General features: G+C 36.1%; 1 protein-coding gene and 1 pseudogene across 1 annotated transcript in view; one reads left to right on the plus strand and one right to left on the minus strand.

Moving 5' to 3' along the window:
• The window catches only part of LOC121030030 (laminin subunit alpha-2-like), a 195389-nt gene that overhangs the window by 12499 nt on the left and 160394 nt on the right, over positions 1-22496 (plus strand). The window lies entirely within an intron of this gene.
• LOC121030148 (uncharacterized) lies at positions 12030-12162 on the minus strand (annotated as a pseudogene).

Raw genomic sequence — 22496 nt, forward strand, 5'->3', positions numbered from 1 at the left:
CACGTGTGTGTGTGTGTGTATATATATATATATATATATATATATATGTTTTTCTTTTTTTGGACAAAACATTGCCCTCTGAAGCTATTTCCAGGTCTATTAAAAAAATTAACCCCTACTGTGTTTGGGCTACTTTGGATTAAGTAAAATGTGTTTCACATATGTAATGAATCTATCCTCTTTATGATTTTCAATTATGTAATAAGTTGAAAGACCAATCATATTCAGACAAACTTCAAGAGCTATTGCTATTGCACAAACCTAGAAGGGCATTTCACCAGTTATTCTCTTTTAAGATTTTAAGCCATTTAACAGTTAGAAATTAATAACATAAGTTACACACCAATAGGACTATTTGTCTTTTATTTTTACCTACTTCCTCTATAGTCTCTGGTTTGGCATATGGTAGGCATTTAATTAAAAAAATTGTAAAACGAATGAAGAAGCCACTCTTTGGACAGACCCAAAGGGTGCCTTTTAAAAAATATTACATGTATTATTTTTCTTAATGCCTTTATAGTCTGAATCAATATTTTTATGAGATAAATTTCCACAAATACTGAAACACAGTGGCACAGATACAGCATATTGTTATCAATACCACTTAAGAGATAAATATAATATTATAGAATACTGTATCTTGCTTTTGAGGTATATTTTTTTTCCTAAAGATATTCCAGTAAGAGCTGAGCAATTTTTAAAGCTTTGGATGAAGAATGAATATTTCTTGGCTTAGAACTTTTCTGTATAAGAGGACTTTTTAGACAAGTATTGTAATGCACAAGGTTAAAATGCCTATTAAGATGAAAGTTCTACTTACTGGTCAGCTATGTGCAAAAGAATGAAACTGGAGTTAGTATACATTGAAATAAACTCATAGTGGATTAATGGCCTAAATGTGAGACCTTCTTAAACCTTAAAAATCCTAGAAGAGAATACAGGCGGTAACTTATTAGACATTGGCTGTAGAGGCCTTTTTCTAGATGTGACTCCTGAGGCAGGGAAAATAAAAGCAAAAGTAAACTATTGGGACTACATCAAAATAACAATCTTCTGCACAGCAAAGAAAACATAAAAGGAAACCTACTGAATGGGAGAAGATATTTGCAAATGACTTGTTCAATAAAGAGTTAGTATCCAAAATATAACAAGAACTGATACAACTCAATGCCCAAAAAATACATGATCCAATTTAAAAATGGGCAGAAGACATGAATGGATATTTCTTCAAAGAAGACATGCAGATGGTCAGCAGACACATGAAAAGATGCTCATTATCACTTAAATCAGGGAAATGCAAATCAAAACTACAATGAGATGTCCCCTCACACTTGTCAGAATGGCTAACATCAAAAACACAAGAAACAAAAAGTGTGAAGAGAATGTGGAGAAAATGGAACCCTTTTGTACAATTGGGGGTAGGGAATGCAAACTGGTACAGCCACTGTGAAAAACAGTATGGAATTTCCTGAGAAAGTTAAAAATAGAACTACACTATGATTCAATAATTGCACTACTGAATATTTACTCAGAAAATACAAAAAAAAACCCCACACTAATTCAAAGGGATACACATACCCCTATGTTTATAGCAGCATTATTTATAATAGCCAAGTTATGGAAGCAACCCAATTGTCCATCAATAGATGAATGTGTAAAGAAGGTGTGACGTGTGTGTGTGTACATATACACACACATATGTACACATATACACATACAATGGAATATTATTCAGACATAAAGAATGAAATTTTGCCATTTGCAATGGCATTGACCTAACGAGCCACTCAGGCACCCCTTTTATTTTTATTTATTTTTATTTTTATTCTTATTTTTCTTATTTATTTTATTCTTATTTTTCTTGCTTGATTTATGTGTTTATGTCCTGAGAGTATGGGAGGAGTGGAATTTGTGTTGAAATTATGTTTTCTTCTTTTTAATACCAATTGAATCACCTAGGGATTGAATTCTATGTGAACTTACTAGGTCACAGGAACATTTTCAATTGGGAATTTACTTAAAGAGCATAGGATTTTGACATGCCCTTTAATTTTTATTCTCTTGGTATGTATTCATGGATAAAGAGACAGTAGGGACACCTGGGTGGCTCAGTTGGTTGAGTGTCCCAACTTTTGATTTCAACTCAGGTCATGATCCTAGGGTCCTAGGATTGAGCCCTGTGTCAGGCTCCATATATGGAACTGGTGGCTTAGGTTCCCCCCCACCACCCCCCCCCCCGCCACCGCCGCCCTTTCCTACAGCCTCTCTCCCCAACTCACACACACACACTCTAAAATAAAAAATAAATAAAGAGGCCGTAAGTGATTGAAAAGATAATATGAATCAAATAATGAAGAAATTTTGCACTCAACTATAGAATTATTAGCATACTAGCAAATTTCGTTCAAGTTAAATATTCTGCCTAAACTGGGAATTAATATTAAACACATTTTGTGTTCGGTGATTAGCTAATATAACTTTCAGATAGAAGAGATCCTATAAAGTAAATGTCTAAATGTAAGTAACTGCATAACATAGTTATGGTTTTCACGGGGGACAAAATCAAATTCTCTCTGATGGTCTTAATTAACAGTCTCCATTTCCACCATGCCACTATCATATACTTTACATTTGTGTAGTATCTGATATCTAGAGTGTTTTCCTGTTTTACCATCATTTCTATGCCTCTTCTACACAAAGCTTTTGACTATTGCACTGTATAAATGAGTATACCCCGCAGTTAGAGGAAAGGAGAATCAATACTTGAAATGGATGCTTTAGCCTGAAAATATAAGAAAGGAGAAAAATAGAATCCCAGATTTTCTAAATCCCAAATATGAATATCATGTCTCTAATATGAACATAGTAATTTTTTTAAAAAAGGATAAAGCTAATATGAAAATTGAGACATTATAATAATATTTATGGATGGTAAGGATGTGATTTTTAAAAATTGAATATGCTATGACATGTTTTTTTTTTCACTTAGCCCAGAAATGATGTTTTCTCATGTTCTCCAGAGGGAAATATGCATTTATTTTATCTACGTATGTAGGATAATACTCCTTCCTCCAGTTAATTGAAGTGTTTAAATCATTTTTGCATTTTATTCATAAATATAACCAGATACAAATTAAAATATGTATATTATATTGTTTTTTTTAACACATATGTGTTTTCTGTCTTCTGTGGTAGCTTTGTGTATTGTTTCATATATTAGGGAATTATAAATTGAATTTGTTATAATTTGCTTAGTAAAATATTGATGTTAAAATCTAATGTTATTTTGAATATCGCGTTGAGGGATATGGGAGACTTACAGTGAAATCATCATTTCACCAAGATTTCTTTCTAATAAGACGTCCACCATTACTGGAATTGTATTTTGTGCATTATATTCCATTGACGTAATTTTAGACTTCCATTCTACTTTGCTATAAATGGAATTTCATTATCTCTGACTCCACAGTAAGTGGGTTACAGTATCGTTGACATTTAGTAGAATTACAGATCTAGTGTCTTTTTATATTCTGCATTAAAATGCATTGTGTGTGCTTTCAATTCTGTTTCAAAGAGACTACTATTGATTTACATAGTTGTTGTGTAGAAAAGTTCTGTGAAACTCCATTGCTCGATTTCACGGTAGCTTTTTTTTTTTCCCTTGTGAAATCATTTGCAAATATTTTTTAATGTGTTTGCGACTATTGGATAAAAATGAGATAAAACTTAGGGATTATACATGTTTGAGTTTTCTGTATTTGCTCACTTCATGAAGACTTTTTGGATCTTAAGCTGTAGCTTTCTCTTGCAACTTTCTTTTATTTCATACTTAATTATGGAAGCTCTTGTAGAAAATTAAGTGTTTTACATAGTGCTTCTAAAGAGTGAAATGAAAATACTTATTTGGTCTCAAACTCAGGGGAAAAAGCATAGTGGGAATAAGCTGTTTTATCTGAAAACTTGTTCGGGGGGATTTGATTGGCAGAGCTTGGTGCTGTGGATGTGGGGAAAGGGTTGATGGAGGGGGGCCTGGGTTGAAGAAAGTGACCAAGACAGTGAACTTCCAGTTCTGAGAGGGCACTTGCTGGGATCTCCTCCTCTTTCCCTGGATCTCAGATATAGGCATCAGCTACAGGTAATCTCTTTTTTGGCTCAGAGGGGCCCCTTTGGTTCAGAGGGGCATTTCAAGGGTCTGAGATCCAGGAATGAGCAATGCTTAGGCCACATCAACTCAGTCCACTTTGGTAGTAAGAACATTTTAAATTCATCCAGGTCAAGATCACCCCCTAGGTCTGTCCTTGAACCTTACCACTGCTTTCCTTCTTTCCCTTTTCCTGCTCTTTCCTGTTCGGGGAGAAACGGGTTGCAGAGTTAGTAACTACCTCAAGATACAGCTTTGTATTTCATCATTATGCCACCCACAGTTTTAGTTTTTCAGCTTGGTTTGGAGACATCCTGTTTGTAACATACAGTAACGGATTTGGAATAGAAATGCTCTTGACAACAGTCCTAATGAACATTTTTAATTCCACAATAAAGTGATTCAGAGAATTGTTTTCCTTTGTATCTATCCCCCAAGATAAGAGTATCTGGAGGCCAAATTTCCTGCTGAGTCCTTCAGTGTTATTGCCAGGTCAGAAACTAGGCATATTAACATGAAACATGTTGTTCTGCATCTGGAAGCCAGAATATAATAAGCATTGTTAATTTAGTTAAAGAAAAGGACAGCTGTTTAAGATTAGCCTTCTTGTATATGTGTGGGAGTTAACAGAATAATGTCTCTTTCTCAAGATGGGTATGTTTTTCTTTTGCTTATATGCAAATTTTAATGGATGAAGGAATTAAGGAACTTAATGAATAATAAACCATTTTATAGTTTCAGTTGGAAATTGGTTGACCAATACTCATCTGAACGGCGATATAAAGTTCCAGTAACCAGATAACTTTGAAAGTCTTCTACACTACGCCTTATGTTCTGGGTGATAGTTTCTTATAGTATAAACTACTAAACCAGATATAACAACTCTATTTCTAAAATACACCTTCATGGTAACTATTATTTAAATCCCTGGCCTACCTGATGCCTTGCAGTTAAACCACTGTTGTGTTCTGAAATACGGATTTTGATTAATTAGCTAGGTTATGTACATTTATGTAGGTGTGTGTAATAAGAATTTGGGGGGAAATATAGTCTGTATTTGAGTTTAAACCTCTTATTTCCATATATCTTTCATAAGCTTTAACCATTTTTCTGTTCTATCAAAGTAGTACTAATTTTATGTCAGGCATTTTATTTACTTTATTTCAACAATTCCTGAGATCCCTGAAGACTGGTATTATGCAGGTATCATTCTAATAGCTGAGGAAATCAGACCTGTCTGGATTGTAAGATATTTACATTATGATATAATGTCACCTTTTTCTTTTAAAAAAAAAAAGACCAACTTTTTTGAGGTACAATTTACATACAATAAAATTCACACATAAGTATACAGATTGATAACTTTGACAAATGTATATGCCCATGTAACTACCCCTTTGATCAAGAAATAGAACATTTCCACTTTCTCAGAAACGCTTGCTCTTTGCAATCTCCTTCTATCCCCACAACCTCTTATCTGATTAGTTTCATCTGTTCTAGAAATTCCATTACGTGAATCATCAACTATGTACTTTTTTGTGTTTGCTTCTTTCAGCCTAATGTCTGCAAAAAATCATATAATTTTTTGTTCATATATTTTGTTCTTTTAAATTGCCAAGAGTTTCTAATGTATGAATGTATCTCAAGTTTTAATTTAATACCTACTAATAACATTCAGCTTCCAGTTTTTATTTTTTTATTTTATTTTATTAAACAAATTTTGTTTAATGTTTATTCACTTTTGAGAGACAGAGAGAGGCAGACCATGAGCGGGGAAGGGGCAGAGAGAGAGGGAGACACAGAATCCAAAGCAGGCTCCAGGCTCTGAGCTGTCAGCACAGAACCCGATGCAGGGCTTGTACTCAATGAACTGTGAGATCATGACCTGAGCCGAAGTCAGATGCTCAACTGACTGAGCCACCCAGGTGCCCCTTAGCTTCCAGTTTTTAGATATTCTGAATGAGTCTGCTATATGCAAGTTGTGTACATGTCTTTCTATGAATATGTTTTCATTTCTTATATTTATCTAGGAGTGGAATTCCTGAGTTGCATGGTACATATACATTTAATTAAAATTTTTTCTAATGTTTATTTATTTTTGAGACAGAGAGAGAGCACGAGCAGGGGAGGGGCAGAGAGAGAGGGAGACACAGAATCCAAAGCTGGCTGCAGGCTCTGAGCTGTCAGCACAAAGCCAGACATACGGCCCAAACTCATGAACCACGAGGTCATGACCTGAGCCAAAGTTGAACACTTAACTGACTGAGCCACTCAGGCGCCCTACATTTAATTTTATAAGTAACAGCAAAGTTGTTCTCCAAAGTAGTTATATTATCTTACTGTCTGAAAACAATGTCATGATCTTGATATAGTGATAACAATCCAAGCATAAATGTTGGGCAAGCTAACTTTGGGATGAGGGATGATACCATAATTGATCATTTTTCTTTCTACTCCTTTATTTCTCTTGTAGAGACCTACAAAAAAAAAACAAGGATTAAAAAGCTTGGTCTATATAGGAAAATTTTATTCTTTAAGAGACTTTCTGGAAGATTTAAGTTTTCCAAAAATTTTACATAGATATATGAGACAACAAATGTGCTTTGTTCAACTTTTAAAGCAGGATATTAGTTACTTGTTAGCTAATTGTTATGCAGTATTATTATCATGGGTAAAGCAATAATAATAATTATGTGAAAAGAAAAATCCCAATTTATTCATTAGACAAGAATGTGTTGAACATGTACTATGAATAAGAAAAGGTTTTCTATACTGTACATATAGAGGTGAGCAAAACATAATTTTTTCCTATAAGAATTGTGTAAGTAGAGAAGAAAATAAATGTATATGTACAGGGAGATTAATAAAGGCACTTTGTAGGTGGAAAAGGCCTTAATAAAGTTATTAAAAATGTGTTTTAGAGTCTCAGGGAATTAGAAAGATTTCCATTTTATAGGAGTAGAGACAATTTCACAGAAGTGGTGAATTTGGCTGAGCCTAACAGAAGGGAAGAATGTTTTCTAATTATGTTGTGTTATTTAATTTTATTTTTTATTGAAGTATAATTGACAAACAATATGTTACTTTCAGGTGTATAAAATAGTGATTTAACAATTCCATAAATTACAGTGCTCGCCGTGGTAAGTGTAGTTACCATCTGTCATCATGCATAGTTATTACAATATTACTGACTATATTCTCTATCCTGTACTTTTTACTCTCCATTACTTATTTATTTTATGCCTGTAAGTTTGTGCTTCTTAACCCCTTTCACCTATGTTGCCCTTCCTGTCATAACCTCCGTCTGGCAACCACCAATGTGTTCTTTGTTTATAGTCTGTTTCTGTGGATTTTTGTTTGCTTATTTGTTCATTTATTTGTTTTTTAGATTCCACAAATAGATGAAATGTTATGGTATTTGTCTGACTTATTTCACTTATTAGAATACCCTCTAGGTCCATCTATGTTGTTGAGAATGGCAAGATTTTGTTCTATTTTATGGCTGACTGGTATTTCGTTGCATGTGTATTCATTATATATATGCTACATTTTGTTTATCTATTTACCTATTGATAGACATTTAGGTTGCTTTCTCTGGGCGAATGCCTATCAGTGGAATTAGTGGATTATATTTTTTAAATTTTTTTGAGAACTACAATACTGTTAGCCGTAGTAGGTGCACCAATTTACATTCCCACCAATAGTGTACCAGGGTTCCCATATCCACACCAACACTTGTTATTTCTTACCTTTTTGATATTACCCATATTGATAAGCATGAGGTAATATCTCATTGTGGTTTTCATTTGCATCTCCCTGGTGATTCAGTAATATTGAGCATCTTTTCACGTGTCGGTGGGCCTTGGTATATCTTCTTTGGAAAAATATCTTCAGATTCTTCTCCCACTTTTTAATGGATTTATTGTGTTTTTTGGTGTTGAGTCATGTAAGTTCATTATTTATTTTGGATTTTAATGCCTTATGGGATATATATTTGCACATATCTTTTTACATTTAGTAGGTTGGTTTTTGTATTGATGGTTTCATTCACTGTGGCAAAGCTTTTTATGTTGATGTAGTCCTACTAGTTTATTTTTGCTTCTGTTTCCCTTGCCTAAAGAGACATAGCCAAAAAAAAAAAAAAAAAATGTTGCTAAGGCTAATGTCCAAGAGATTACTTTCCTTTTAAGATTTTTATGGCTTCAAGTCTTACATTCAATTTTTAATCCACTTGAGTTTATTTTTGTGTATGGTGAGAAAGCAGGCCAGTTCCATACTATTGAATATACATGTCCAGTTTTCCCAACACCATTTATTGAAGAGACTGCCTTTTACCCATTGTATATCCTTGCTTCCTTTGTCATAGATTAATTGACCATATAGGCATGAGTTTATTTCTGGGCTCTAGATTGTATTCTATTGATCTGTGTGTCTCTTTTGAGCCACTACCATACTATTTTGATAACTTAGTTTTGTAGTATACCTTAAAATCTGGGATTGTATTACCTCTAGTTTTGTTCTTCTTTCTCAAGATTGCTTTGACTATATAGGGTCATTTGTGGTTTATATAAATTTTTGGATTATTTTTTTCTATTTCTGTGAAAAGAGCTGTTGTTATTTTATTTTATTTTATTTTATTTTTTTTTTAATTTTTTTTCAACGTTTATTTATTTTTGGGACAGAGAGAGACAGAGCATGAACGGGGGAGGGGCAGAGAGAGAGAGAGACACAGAATCGGAAACAGGCTCCAGGCTCTGAGCCATCAGCCCAGAGCCCGACGCGGGGCTCGAACCCACGGACCGTGAGATCGTGACCTGGCTGAAGTCGGACGCTTAACCGACTGCGCCACCCAGGCGCCCCATAGCTGTTGTTATTTTAATAGGGATTGCATTGAATCTGTAGATTGCTTTGGGTATTACGGAAATTCTAACAATATTAAATCTTCTAATCCTCTAGTATGTTTCCATTTGTTTGTATCATCTTCAGTTTCTTTCATCAATGTCTTGCAGTTTTCAGTGCACAGGTCTTTCATGTTGGTTAAATTTATCCTTGGGTATTTTATTCTTTTTGATGAAATTGTAAATGGGATTTAAAAAAATTTGTTTTTCTGTTACTTCATTTTTAATGCACAGATATGCAACAGATTTATTAGTATTAATTTTGTATCCTGCTGCTTTACTGAATTGATTTATTGATTAGTTCTAACAATTTTTTGGCAGAGTTTTTAGGGTTTTCTATATATAGTATTATGTCATCTGCAGACAGTGATAGTTTTACTTTTTTTTTAAATCAATTTGGATGCATTCTATTTCTTTTTCTTGTCTGATTGCTATGGCTGGGACTTCCAGTACTATGTTGAATAAGAGTGGCAAGAATGGACACTGTTATCTTGTTTCTGATCATAGAGGAAAACATTTCAGTTTTTCACCATCGAGTGACACGTTAGCTGTGGGTTTGTTATATGTGGCCTTTATTATGTTGCGGTGAGTTTCCTTAAACCCTCTTTTTTGAGTGGAGAAACAAATTTTGATGGGCAGACCTGGAAAAGAGCAGTCAGGAGAACATAGCATGGGCTGTAGGTATGACTGATCAGAGAGGCAGGTAAGTTAAAACAGAGTTGATGAACTGGGAAAAGAAAGAATTACGTTTACACTTAACTATTAGTAAGGAAAGAGGTTATTTTATGAGGAGAGAAGGGAAGCTCAAAACTAAATTTTGGAAATGTGTCCTCCTGGGGCACCGGAGTGGCTCAGTCTGTTAAGTGTCCAACTTCAGTACAGGTCATGATCCCACGGTTCGTGAGTTCGATCCCTGCACTGGGCTCTGTGCTGACAGCTCAGAGGCTAGAGCCTGCTTTGGATTGTGTGTCTCCCCTCTCTCTGCCCCTCTCCCACTCATGCTCTGTCTTTCTCTCTCTCTCTCAAAAATAAATAAACATTAAAAATTAAAAAAAAATAAAAGGAAATGTGTCCTCCTGAGAGATTATGAAAACTGAAGCGGGGACGCCGCAAGGAAAGTTTTTGGCTCTGATGAACTTTGGAAGTTGTGAGAAAGGTCATCGCTGGGTTAGCATTTCTCAGTAGCTGGAAATTTCTTAACTTTCAAATTTCATATTTTCAGTAACTTTTCTAGTTTGATTACTTCAGCCAAAGAATAAGACACTCTGTCATTGATTTAACCAATTATTATAATGATTTATTTCACTCATATATTTTTACCCCAAATAAGAAAAATTTCTGTGAAAAAAAACATTAGCTTTCCTCCCCAGAATTCTTATGACTTTTTATATTGGATAAACACCCATATAAACTTAAGCTATCTCTTTACTTGTTTATTTAGATGACACTGATACTTTGGGTTCACTTATTATTAACTAGAGGTATTCTAATATAAAATCCCTGTTTTAAAAATTGATTACTTGTAGCTTACAGCAATATAGTGACTAAAACTACTACTCCCTTTGGAATCTGATTTGTGAGCATTGTCTACACTATATTTTATAACTGCAGTATTAAAGCACTCAGAGCCAAGCCCTCAGAGCAGATTAGAGGTGCTTATTAGCAATAAAATATACTCAAAATATACCAGGCATAACGTTTTTGTATGTAATGGAATTACCTCAGCACATTGTCAATCTAAATTAAATGAGTTTATAACTGAGGTTTGTGTTCAAGAAAAGGGAAATTTTATCTGCTATGTAGACTGTTTTTAATATCGTAGACAATGAGACGCCTGGGTGGCTCAGTCAGTTAAGCCTCTGACTTTGGCTCAGGTCATGATCTCCTGGTTCAGGAGTTTGAGTCCCATGTGGGGGTCTATGCTGACAGCTGAGAGCCTGGAGCCTGCTTCAGATTCTGTGTATCCCTCTCTCTCTGCCCCTTCCCAGCTTGTACTCTGTTTCTCTCTCTCTATCAAAAATAAATAAATACTAAAAAAAGTTTTTAATATCACAGGCAAAGTTTTCCATACCTTCTGAGAGTAAGTGTGAATGTCATTAAAGGCAACTGTCTTCCTTCTGTTGTAGGTATGAATATGGCAAACCTAGTCCAAAATTTAGAGAAATAAAAAAAGGGATTGTGGGGAAATGGAAGATAAAAAAATTAGAAGAGAAGAGGAAAACTAACTTTCTCCTCCTTTTTTTCTCAAGGCTGTTAACCAGAATAATTTCCAACTTTAATAAGTTACAGAAAAATAGGAAATGATTTTATTTTATTTTTTTAATTTTTTAATGTTTATTTTTGAGAGAAAGAGAGAGATAGAGACAGAATGGGAGCAGGGGAGGGGCAGAGAAAGAGGGAGACATAGAATCTGAAGCAGGCTCCAGGCTGTGTCATCACAGTTCCCGATGCGGGGCTTGAACCTATGGACTGTGAGATCATGACCTGAGCCGAAGTCGGACGCTCAACCAACTGAGCCACCCAGGTGCCCCAAGAAAGGATTTTATTTGTATTTAAAAAAAAAAAAAAGTTCTATATGTGTCAAGGTTTGCATCAGTTGTTTAACTGTCATGACTCTTGAAAGCCACATGGTTTGGGGATATTGTACCACATTGACATTTCAAGTCAATGGTTTGTGCTCATTGGCTTCCTGGCATAAAAAGGGAGCTAAATACTGTGTGAATAGTTATTAGGCACATTTGATTTTGTACCTTAGAAAATATATACGTGTTTGTTAGAAAAGTGAAAGTTGAAATTAGCAAAAACAAACAAACAAACAAACATGAAGGGAACAACAAAGAAATACAACTTAGGATAAGAGCTGACCTCTATAATTTAACTGTGCAATACTCCATAAAAATGCACATAATAGCTGCTTCAGTTCAGTACAGCTCCTGGCCCCAGTGCATCCCAACCCAGTCTCCAGGATAGTTTTGAGATAGTTGTGCTCACCTCAGAAGAAGAATTTGCTTTATTTCTAATTTACTTCTTTGTTTTAATTTAATTTGATTTAATTTTTTTAATTAGCAATAATCGTGCCTCGGATAAACCTCATTGGCTACGATACTGCCACTGCACAAAGCTTGATTTAATTTTTTTAAATGTTTAGTTTTGAGAGAGAGAGAGAGAGACAGAGACAGAGACAGACAGAACACGAGTGAGGAAGGAACAGAGAAAGGGGGAGACAAAGAATCCAAAGCAGGCTCCAAGCTGTCCCAACATGGGTCTCAAACTCACAAACTATGAGGTCATTACCTGAGTCAAAGTTGGACGCTTAACTGATTGAGGCACCCAGGAGTCCCATATTTGTTTTAATTTGAAAGATTTACTACCTAGGTAGACAACAAAGTCAGAATTCCTGGACACCTCCATTTAGATGACTCTTAAAAAAATTTTTTTTTCAATGTTTGTTTATTTTTGAGAGAGAGACAGAGTGTGAGTGGGGGAGGGACAGAGAGAGAAGTTGACAGAATCAGAAACAGGCTGCAGGCTCTCCACTGTCAGCACAGAGCCCAATGCATGGCTCAAACCCAATAATTGCGAGATCATGACCTGAGCCGAATTGGGCCCTTAACCGACTGGGTCACCCAGGAACCTCAATTTAGATGACCCTTAAGATAATTCATTTACTTAAGTGTTAAGGCAAAGACAGAAAATTCTCTAAAACAAACAGAATTGAACATGGGCTAGTCATTTCTGAGTTCATTACTACTGAATCTAAATATGTTTTCATTTATAGTGTCTAAAATGTGTTCTTAAGTTTGGCAGGATATTAATATTGTATAGTATTTTATAAATAAATTCCTAAATTCAATACAGTATTTGTAATATGTGGTAATTTTCAAATTAATGTTTTTTTGTTTTTTTTTTTTTTTTACAAACAAAAACATTTTCCCCAAATGTTCCTATACCCTGTGTAAATTACTGATTTTGAGTAAGGGAACACTTGAAACAATTAGACCCATTTATGAATAGCTCTACTTGTAGCAGTTTGTTGCTACACCCTATTCTGTGATAAAGGTAAGGCTGAGATGGGAGAAGGTTGGTCTCATTTGAAACATTTCGCTTCACATGGAACTTTGCCTGAATGCCATTGCGATACATTCAATATTTGGCCAAGTGCTGAAAATCAACATCTACTTGCCTTTGTCAAAACATTCTGTAACCATTCCACTCAGGCTCACATGAACAAGACAGAAAGAATAATGGAAAAAAAAAAACACATTGCTTTTCTTAAAAAAATACATACAAAAACACATACTGTACATACGTACATACGTATTTCCCTTTTTTAACTGCTCATCTGTTTTTTTAGATCAGTCTGTGGTTGACTTTGAAGAATCTATGGGAGTACAGCGTAAGAGCTAAGGAAGAAATTCTACCCAGAGAATTTCTGATTCTCTTAGTATTTTGTGGAACAGCATGAGTGATCTCCTCCAGTTGTGTGGGATGAATATAGCCCACCGAACACTGCTTAACAGCAGTTTACCACAAGCCAGTTATAATGCCAGAAACATCGGAACCTTTTCTTTTCTTCTGCATTTGAATAATGATAAATGCCTTCATGCTGTGTGAGAACTATTGAAGTGTGTTTGTCTGTAGGCAAAATTGGCAGTGTCTCATATAACTCCACTCAATGGGAGTATTACTTCAACAGTGGGAAATACATCGTCTGACAAGAATCGTATCACCATTTGGAATGATGTTTATGCAAGTGGATAGTCTTCTAGTTATTTGTAGTTTAAAAAACGGACCTCGGAGGCCACGACAATAAAACCCAAGTCTTTATTTGGATATTTGTAGTGAAAACTATAATTGTTCCTTGTGGGACAATAATGTAAGTTCAGTGGTTGGGCCATAGTCCGTCAAGTATGTGTGATGAGAGATAACTTCCTTGCTCTTTATTTCTAAAATAAAAGGTATTAAGTAAATGGTAAGTCACTGTTGTTTTCAGGTGTCTAAATACAATTTTCATCAACATTGAAATATTTAATTGCGTACGTACCTAATGCCTGATTATCTGCCTTTGGCTGCTGTTATTTATTACCTAATTGCTGTGTCGTTCTTTGCTGCCAGTTTCTCACCGTCACCATCTCTTTTGGTGATGATCGTCCTGCTTCTCATGGAAAAATCTCTGTAATGGTTTTTTGGTCCATTGGGCAGCATGGTAGCCAGGTAACCAAAAAACTTGTTTGGCTAGTGGGAATATGGGAATGGAGGCCAAATGTTTCAAAGTCCTGGGTAAAATTGCAGAAGAACTTAATTCTATTGATTCATATTCTCACTCATTCAGTTTCTAGGCACTTGAGATTAAATGTAATAATCAGAGAGAACACTAAATGGAGATACCAATTTTAGCAACTGAAAAAATTTGTGTTTGAATCACTGGGTTTCTGATATGTGTGTACTTCATTAGTTATGCGACTGCTTGTAAAATGGATTATGGAATGCTCTTATAACTGGGCATGGCAATTGAGTAAAATCTGAAAAATCTCACCACTCTGATCATGCTTCAGTAAAATAACTGATATTTCAAGTTTTTCTCACTTTGTGATTTCTTTTTTATCCAAAGTTTCCCTTTAAGTTAGAATCTGGTTGCATACAACCCTAAAATCTTTTCTTTATGGGGTGGAGTGTCTCCAGTTGTTTGGACATTGAGTCTAGGAGGTATCCCACTACTTTTCAAAGCTGCTGTGTCCTGTCTGCAGTGGCTATGGGGTCAGGCCATGACTAAAGGACAGGGGTAATTCATAGCTTTCCCACCCAACGTTTTTTTCCATCTGAACAGTCAGGTAAAAATGGAAACCCATTTGTCCTCAAGCTGAATCTTTTCTCTGTTTTAATAAGAATGATTTCAGTAAGTCACAGTGAAGATAGTAAGATTGGGTCTTATGGGGTAGAGTTTTGGAAAGTAGACATTTTTAAGCATTAGGTTTAAGATAGGTGAGGAGTGTTCACCACTCTTCTGCCCTAATTGTCTTTATGTTTGTGTTTACTATTGCCCCTTCTCTGCCTCCCCCCATCTGATTCTTGTTCTTTTTATTTCTTCCTCTTTCTTTCTTTCTTTCTTTCTTTCTTTCTTCCTTCCTTCCTTCCTTCCTTCCTTCCTTCCTTCCTTCCTTCCTTCCTTCCTTCCTTCCTTTCTTTCTCTTTCCTTTGGAGTTGATTTCCTCTATTCCATGATGTCTCATTCTTTCTCCTTGCTGTTTTCCTTCCAAAAATAGAACATGAAATAAAGTATTTTCTTTAAAAATAAGCACTGCTAATAGGATAACATATATTTATAACTTATGCAATTAGAAACTATAAATAGAGAGAGATTTCCATCATTCCACCCCAGATATTTGATCAAGTGATTTGAAGAATTGTAATTATATGTAATTATATATATAACTATCTTAGATAGTTAAGAATTTGTTCTATGTTCTCAATTTAAAAAGTCATTTTTGGGGACACCTGGGTGGCTCATCAGTTAAGCGTCCAATTTCAGCTCAGGTCATGATGTTGCAGTTTGTGAGTTCGAGCCCCGCATCAGACTCTGTGCTGACAGCTCAGAGCCTGGAACCTGCTTGGGATTCTGTGTCTCCCTCTCTCTTTGCCCCTCCCCACTCATGCTCTGTCTCTGTCTCTCAAAAATAAATAAACATTAAATTTTTTTTTCATGAAAGTCATTTTTTTAAAATTTTGCCTTCTTCTGTACTCCTTTTCCATGCTGCAAAAGCTAAATTATATTTTATTGCTTTATATATGGCCTACTAGCTTCTGCAGAGAAGCTCCCCTTGCTAGCTTCAGGATTTATATATATTTATATTTGTTTCTGGAGGTAAGGAAAATGAGAGGAGCTTGACATCAACCCTGGTTCTTCCCATGGAATTTTTATTCCACCACAACCCTTTTGCTGAATGTATACCACTTGGAGTATTATTTACATCTACATTTTTCTTTACTCTGTATCTCTGTATCTGTCTCCCCCCTTTTTTAATTTCAATATCCCTCCTCTGTCCTTCTTAGTCCCTTTCCTTTAATGTCATTGTCACATGCAGTGTGACAGAAAGATTAGTTTTATTATTTTCCTGAGTGAAAGCTTTGAAAATAAGCAAAAGTAATTTTTTTCCTCCAACTTGGTGATGTTTCCAAAACAAACTGGTATCATCGCTGTTAATTTTCTAAGCTTATAATTCAATTTGGTGAAGTAGGAATTTTCTACTTGATTCTAGAAATATTGGAAACCTATGCTTTAGGATCTAAGTAAAATTGCTAGAATGAATGTGTGTAAATACACACACACACACACACACACACACACGCATTCCTGTAATAGTTCTGTTCATCTGAAAATTTAATATATTTGTATATTAAAATACACATTGGAGTTAATGAAAGACAGAATGTTGGAAGTCAGAATTTGCATATTTACCATCTGTTCCTTTTCTAGCTCTCCTCTAATAAGCACAATCTAGAAAAGTACTGTTACCCAACCCTTGTTCAGCCAGAAACCTGGTAGTCATCCTAATCTTCATTTCCTTCATACTCTCGATCCCACCCAACATTCTCTTGTAACAGGTGTAATATTCACAGTGTCGTGCAGAAATAGGCAAATTTTGTATTTCTAGTATAGAATTCTACTAGCGACTCTGAGCCTCCAGTTTGCTTATGGTAAACAAATTAAGAGTTTTCAGGTCATTTCAGTTCAAACTAGTAATTTGGGGGTCCTTTTTCCATTGAAAGCCGAGAGTCATTTCAAGGTTCAGCCTCCTGATCTTTCTACTGATATGGAGTCTAAATGCGGTGAGGAACATGATGTGTAACATTGTGAGGTCAGGACAAGGAGGTGTGCATTTTGGATCTTGATTAAATGGGATCTGCATAGACAATATATTGTGATTGCTTCAACTAAAGGAGATTAGGAATCCCTCCTGCTAGGACAGATTCAGTTCCTCAGTGTTCCTTCAGTGTGTCAACCATATATGCCATCTGGCCCATGTTTTTCTCCTATGCTGCTCACTTTGCATTGCCTTCTGGGGATCTTTAGCAAATGGGCAGATTTGTACTCTTTTTCCTCATTAATGGGCCCATAAGTATGTTGGGAGTCTTCTTCTGCCTCCCCTTTTGAGAAGCATAGAGCACCCATGGGGGTTATTATTCGTGTTGTTTCCCTGCTTTTGCCTACTTGTACATGAGCCATCTACAATAAACTGTTCCCTTGTCATGTGCAGGTAGCAACTGTGAGTATTCTAGGTTTTAAACTTCAATGTAAAACGATGTCAGTCAATCCTGATAATAATACTCGTGTTACTACTGTAATCAATTATATAGTGGTTGGTATTTGCCATGTACCATTAAAAGTGCTGGAAATATATTAACTTATTTAATTCTCAGAACAGTACAATGATGTGGATAATATTGTTCTTATTTTATAGACGAGGAACTGGGGCATAACGTTAACTGATTCACCCAAGGTTGTACTTATAAACCGGCAGAACCAGGTAATCTGGCATTAGAGTAGGCCAATCTAATCTCTGAGCTCTGTAGGGGACTCCCATATGCTTGACTTTCCTCTTCTCACCTCTGCTAATTCTTTTGTCCTTTGTGGTCCCGGGGCTGGTCTAGGGGAAGGTGCTGGTGGATTGTGGAGGAACTTGGTTCAGTGGAGAACATGTTCCTTCTGCTCTCAAATACCCCAGTGACTGTTACCCGAGTTCTGACCTCGGGTTCAGAAACCATAGATTTGGGATCTATAGTTGTTGTTCTCTTTCCTCCCTTACCCCAGCCTCAGGCTTCCACAATAAAAGGACATCTTCATAGTCTATGATTCAGCCAGTATTAGTCACATGGGAAAAAAATAGGACACATTAATGTTTCAAATTGTTCATTGTCTACCACACACTTGCCAAATAAATCCGATCAATCCCATTTCCTACAAATCTCTTAGTTGAGCCTTATGAAACTGCAACTTGTGTGGGTTAAAAAATGGCAAGTAGCAGCAATTTCATATGGTTCAACCCAGTGTTACTTCATCATTTCCTTACAGGCTCACCATCATTACAACAGTCCAGGCCACCATCATCTCACAACTAGAAATGATCACAGAGTCTTTTAATGGATCTTCCCGCTACCCATTTCACCCTGTCCCATTTGTTTATTAGACTTCAGCGAGAGTGAGCTTTATAAAATACAATAGCTTTGAGCCACTCCTCTATATAAAATGTTATAATGGCATCTGATTGACCTGAGAATAAAATCCAAGCTCCATTAATGTGGCTTATAAGTCTTGTAGCCATCCGTCCCAGTTAGTCTCTGACAACCCTGGTTTATGCCTGCTGCCCCAGCCTAATTGGTACCCCTTTTTATTCTCAGAAGTGGTCTGCCTGGGGTGATGTATTATATGATCACCTTATTTATAAGGTACCTCGTGATCTGGCCTCTGCTTTTGTGTCCAGCCTCATCTCTCACCACTTTTTAAAATCGGAATCTAAGCTGTAGCCATTCTGAACTCCTTTGATTTATGGAGCATGTCACGCTGTCTGTCTCAGTCTGAACATGGGCCCGTGATGATGTTGCTGTCTACAACGCTCTTCTATTAACCCCGCTAATTCATGCCAATTTATTACAATTGCATTTATAGACTTCACACAAGAAGCACTTCCTGATCTCTAGACCAGCTTGCATTTTCCTGTATATTTGGTGCTTTTATTTGCTCTGTACATCCCCAATCAAATCCTCCTTCCACTTAACCATGTTTGTATATAAATTCTGTGCTCCCTTTCAGAGTGTAAATGCGGGCAAGATAGGACTCTCAGTTTATTCACAACTGTATTCCCAGGGCTTACTAAGTGCTTATTGTTACATAAAATTACTAGGGGCACTGGGTGGCTCAGTCGGTTGAGTGTCAGACTTCTCTCCGGTCATGATCCCATGGTTTGTGAGTTTGAGTCCCGCATCTGGCTGACAGCTCAGAACGTGGAGCCTGCTTCAGGTTCTGTGTCTCCCTCTCTTTCTCTCTGTCCCCCCAACCTTCCCCGCTTGCTCTGTTTCTCTCTGTCTCTCAAAAATAAATAAAAACATTAAAAAATTAAAAAAAAGAATTACTAAAAATATATATACATGCATTGAATGAGTTTATGAGAGAAAAATAATTTTAGGGCGACCTTGCACTTTGAAATCTGCTCTTGACTTTCTGTGTTAGGAAACAGATGTTGAGAAAGTGTGAAGTATTCTAATGAGGGAGGAGAGAAAGGGAGACCAAAAAATGACCAAGTCTTGAGTATCAAGAACAAATGGAAAAACAACCTGAGAGGCTTTCAACTGACAATTTGGATGGACACCTACATTCCATTTCTAATCATGTGATCCTCTTTGCCGTACTTTCCTCACTTATCTTAGCAGGGGCACTTAAAAAGCCCGAAACCCAGGATCTTTTGCCTGTAGTGTGAAAACTTCTTAGAATATCTTATATAGTAAAATAATTTTCAGTAAGTGCAAAAAGTAATTATGTTTGAACTTGAGGAAGTATTAGACCAAGAAAATTTCTTCTTTTAAAAGCTGGCAATAGTAATGTTAAACAAAAACCAAATAATTTATGAAATGGTGGCTAAAGGTAAAGTTATTTAAATCCAGTTTATAACATTCACTTGCAGAAAAAGAATGTGGGAAGCTGTTATAAGCTACTATTTGCAAGCTATTGTTGTGGATGCCTTGTGTCCTCCAGAAAGATGTGAAGTCCTAACCTCTAGAACTTATGAATGTGACCTTTTTTTGGAAGTAGGGTCTCTGCAGATGTAATTAAGTTAAGAGGAGATCATGCTGGGTTAGGGTTGGCCCTAATCTAATATGACAGATATCTTTGTAAGCACAGGAGAGACAGATGGGTACAGGGAGAAAGCCATGTGAAGTTGGAAGTAGAGATAGGAGTGATGCATCTATAAGCCAAGCAATGGCTTATAGGATTACTGGCTGCCACCAGTAGCTAGGAGAGAGGTATGGAATAGATTCTCCCTCATAGCCTCTAGAAGAAACCAACTTTTCTGAGACCTTGACTTTGACCTCTAAGCCTCCAGAACTTTAAGAGAATAAATTTCTGTTTTTTTTTAAAAATGTTTTTTATTTTTTGAGGAGGAAAAGGGCAGAGAGAGAGAGAGAGAGAGAGAGAGAGGGAGACAGAGGATCTAAGCAGGTTCTGTGTGCCCACAACAGAGAGCCTGATTGCGGGGCTCAAACTCACATATGAGGAGATCATGACCTGAGCTGAAGTTGGACGCTAAACCGACTGAGCCACCCAGGTGCCCATAAATTTCTGTTATTCTAAGCCACGTGGTTTGTGGTAATTTATATAGTACTAGGAAACGAAATAACTCTAGTTATTTTAGAAATATGGAATTATTACAGAAACTGCATAACTATAGTTGTTTTAAAAGGAAAATGAAAGTATCTAAAAATAAATGTATCCAATATATTTGCTATGGAAAGAATGGAGACAGAAATGGTAAAATGATTACAGGAATAATTATTTAGGATTTAAATTATGTTCCCTGCTTTCTTACTGCTCTCAATCTCACGGCTGATTCTTTTAATAACACAATTACTGATCTGCTGTAGTAGTCTGATCAATGCCTGGCTATGCTGTAGAAGCACATAACTCTCCAAATCTCTTAATAGAGAGTTAAGTTACGGGAGTTAGTTCTCCATCATGCCGTGTCCAATACGGGTCCATCTGGTGACTTAGGGTCCCCATTCTCTTCTAGTGATGTCTCCAACTCAGCAAATGGCTTTTCGCAGCAGAGAATGAGGGCTGGTGGAACTGTTCCTCTAGTGATTTGGTGCTCCAGCGAGGAAGTCAGACACATCCCTCTCATTCACATTTCATTGTCATGAGATAGACATAGGCCCCTCCTAACTACAAGGGGGCTGAGTAGTGTAGAGGACACAAGGAATATTTGGTGAGGACCATCTCTGCTTAATTGTAATGGCAAAAGAAAATATTCTTCACAATCCACCAAAATCACATGATCTTCTCAATTCTGCCCATTCCTTTATGTCAGTTTCTTTTTATCCTAGTAATAGTCTTTTGAAAGTTTTTTTCTCCCCACATATATATAGCTATTACACAAGTCCTGTGTCCACAGTGTTGTTTGTCTACACCAGAACTATTGACATTAATAAAATTCATCTCCATCCAAAACCACCCCTTTTTTAAAGTTTATTTTTATTTATTTTGAGAAAGAGAGAGAGAGCGAGCAAGCAGGGGAGGGGCAGAGAGAGAGAATCCCAAGCAGAGGTCGAACCCATGAACTGTGAGATCATGATCTGAGGTGAAATCAAGAGTTGGACACTCACCTGAATGAGCCATCCAGGTGCCCCCCAAACAATTTCTTGTTTAAATATTCATTAATGTTCAATTCTAACATGTGTGAACTACCTAGGGAGAAGGAAGAGGTAGAGGAGGAGATGAGAAGATGAGGGGAAAATGTGAAGGAAAAGTAGAAAAGGAGAAGGAGAATGGAAAGTGGGAGGGGGAGGCATCCATTGAAGTTTTTAGAGTAAAAGAAACAGCCTGTCATTTTATCTATCAACTGAATTACCAATTATCAGAATTCAGGAAAATATACCCCAGGAAAACAATTCCCCTTATATAACAGCCTAAAGGTTTACCCAACATTCTTCTTAGTCTCTTATGTTAAAGTGTATACTCCTCTGTTAGGTATTTGTATGAGCTTAATGACAGGTGGGTTATTTCCCTGCATAGCGATGTTTATCTGGCTCCACTACAGGCCAAGCACCCTTTCACATCAATCTGTTTACAATTGCTCTTTACAGGATTACATCTTTTATTAGAGAAGAAAATCATTTAACCACAGATAGCATCAAAAAGTCTTACAGAATACACATGCTTAAGTCCCCCACATATTCTTAAGATATTTCTATGTGTTTGTGAAAGCAATATATGAATATATTTTGGTTTTAAAAAGGTCAAATGCAACTTAACATGTATTAGGGTGACTACCTTAAAAAAAAGAAAGAAAATAAGGGTTGGTGAGGATGTGGAAAAATCAGAACCCTGTACACCGTTGATGGGAATATAAGACAGTGCAGCCGCTATGGCAAACAGTATGTCGGTTTCTCAGAAAATTAAAAAATAGAATTATTATATGATTCAGCAATTCCACTTGTGATATATTCCCCAAAGAACTAAAAGCAGGATCTCAAAGAGATGTTTGTGCACTCATATTTATAGCAACATTATTCATAATAAATAAAAGGCAGAAGTAAACCATGTGTCCAAGGACAGATGAGAAGATAAACAAAATGTGGCATATATATATAATGGAATATTATTTAATTTTAAAAAGGAAGGCCATTCTGGAACATGCTATAACATGCATGGACCTTGAAATTATGCTGAATAAAATAAGCCAATTACA

This window comes from Herpailurus yagouaroundi, unplaced genomic scaffold (genome assembly GCF_014898765.1).
Source record: "Herpailurus yagouaroundi ecotype Mexico unplaced genomic scaffold, PumYag 139, whole genome shotgun sequence".
In the NCBI taxonomy this organism is placed as follows: Eukaryota; Metazoa; Chordata; class Mammalia; order Carnivora; family Felidae; genus Herpailurus; species Herpailurus yagouaroundi.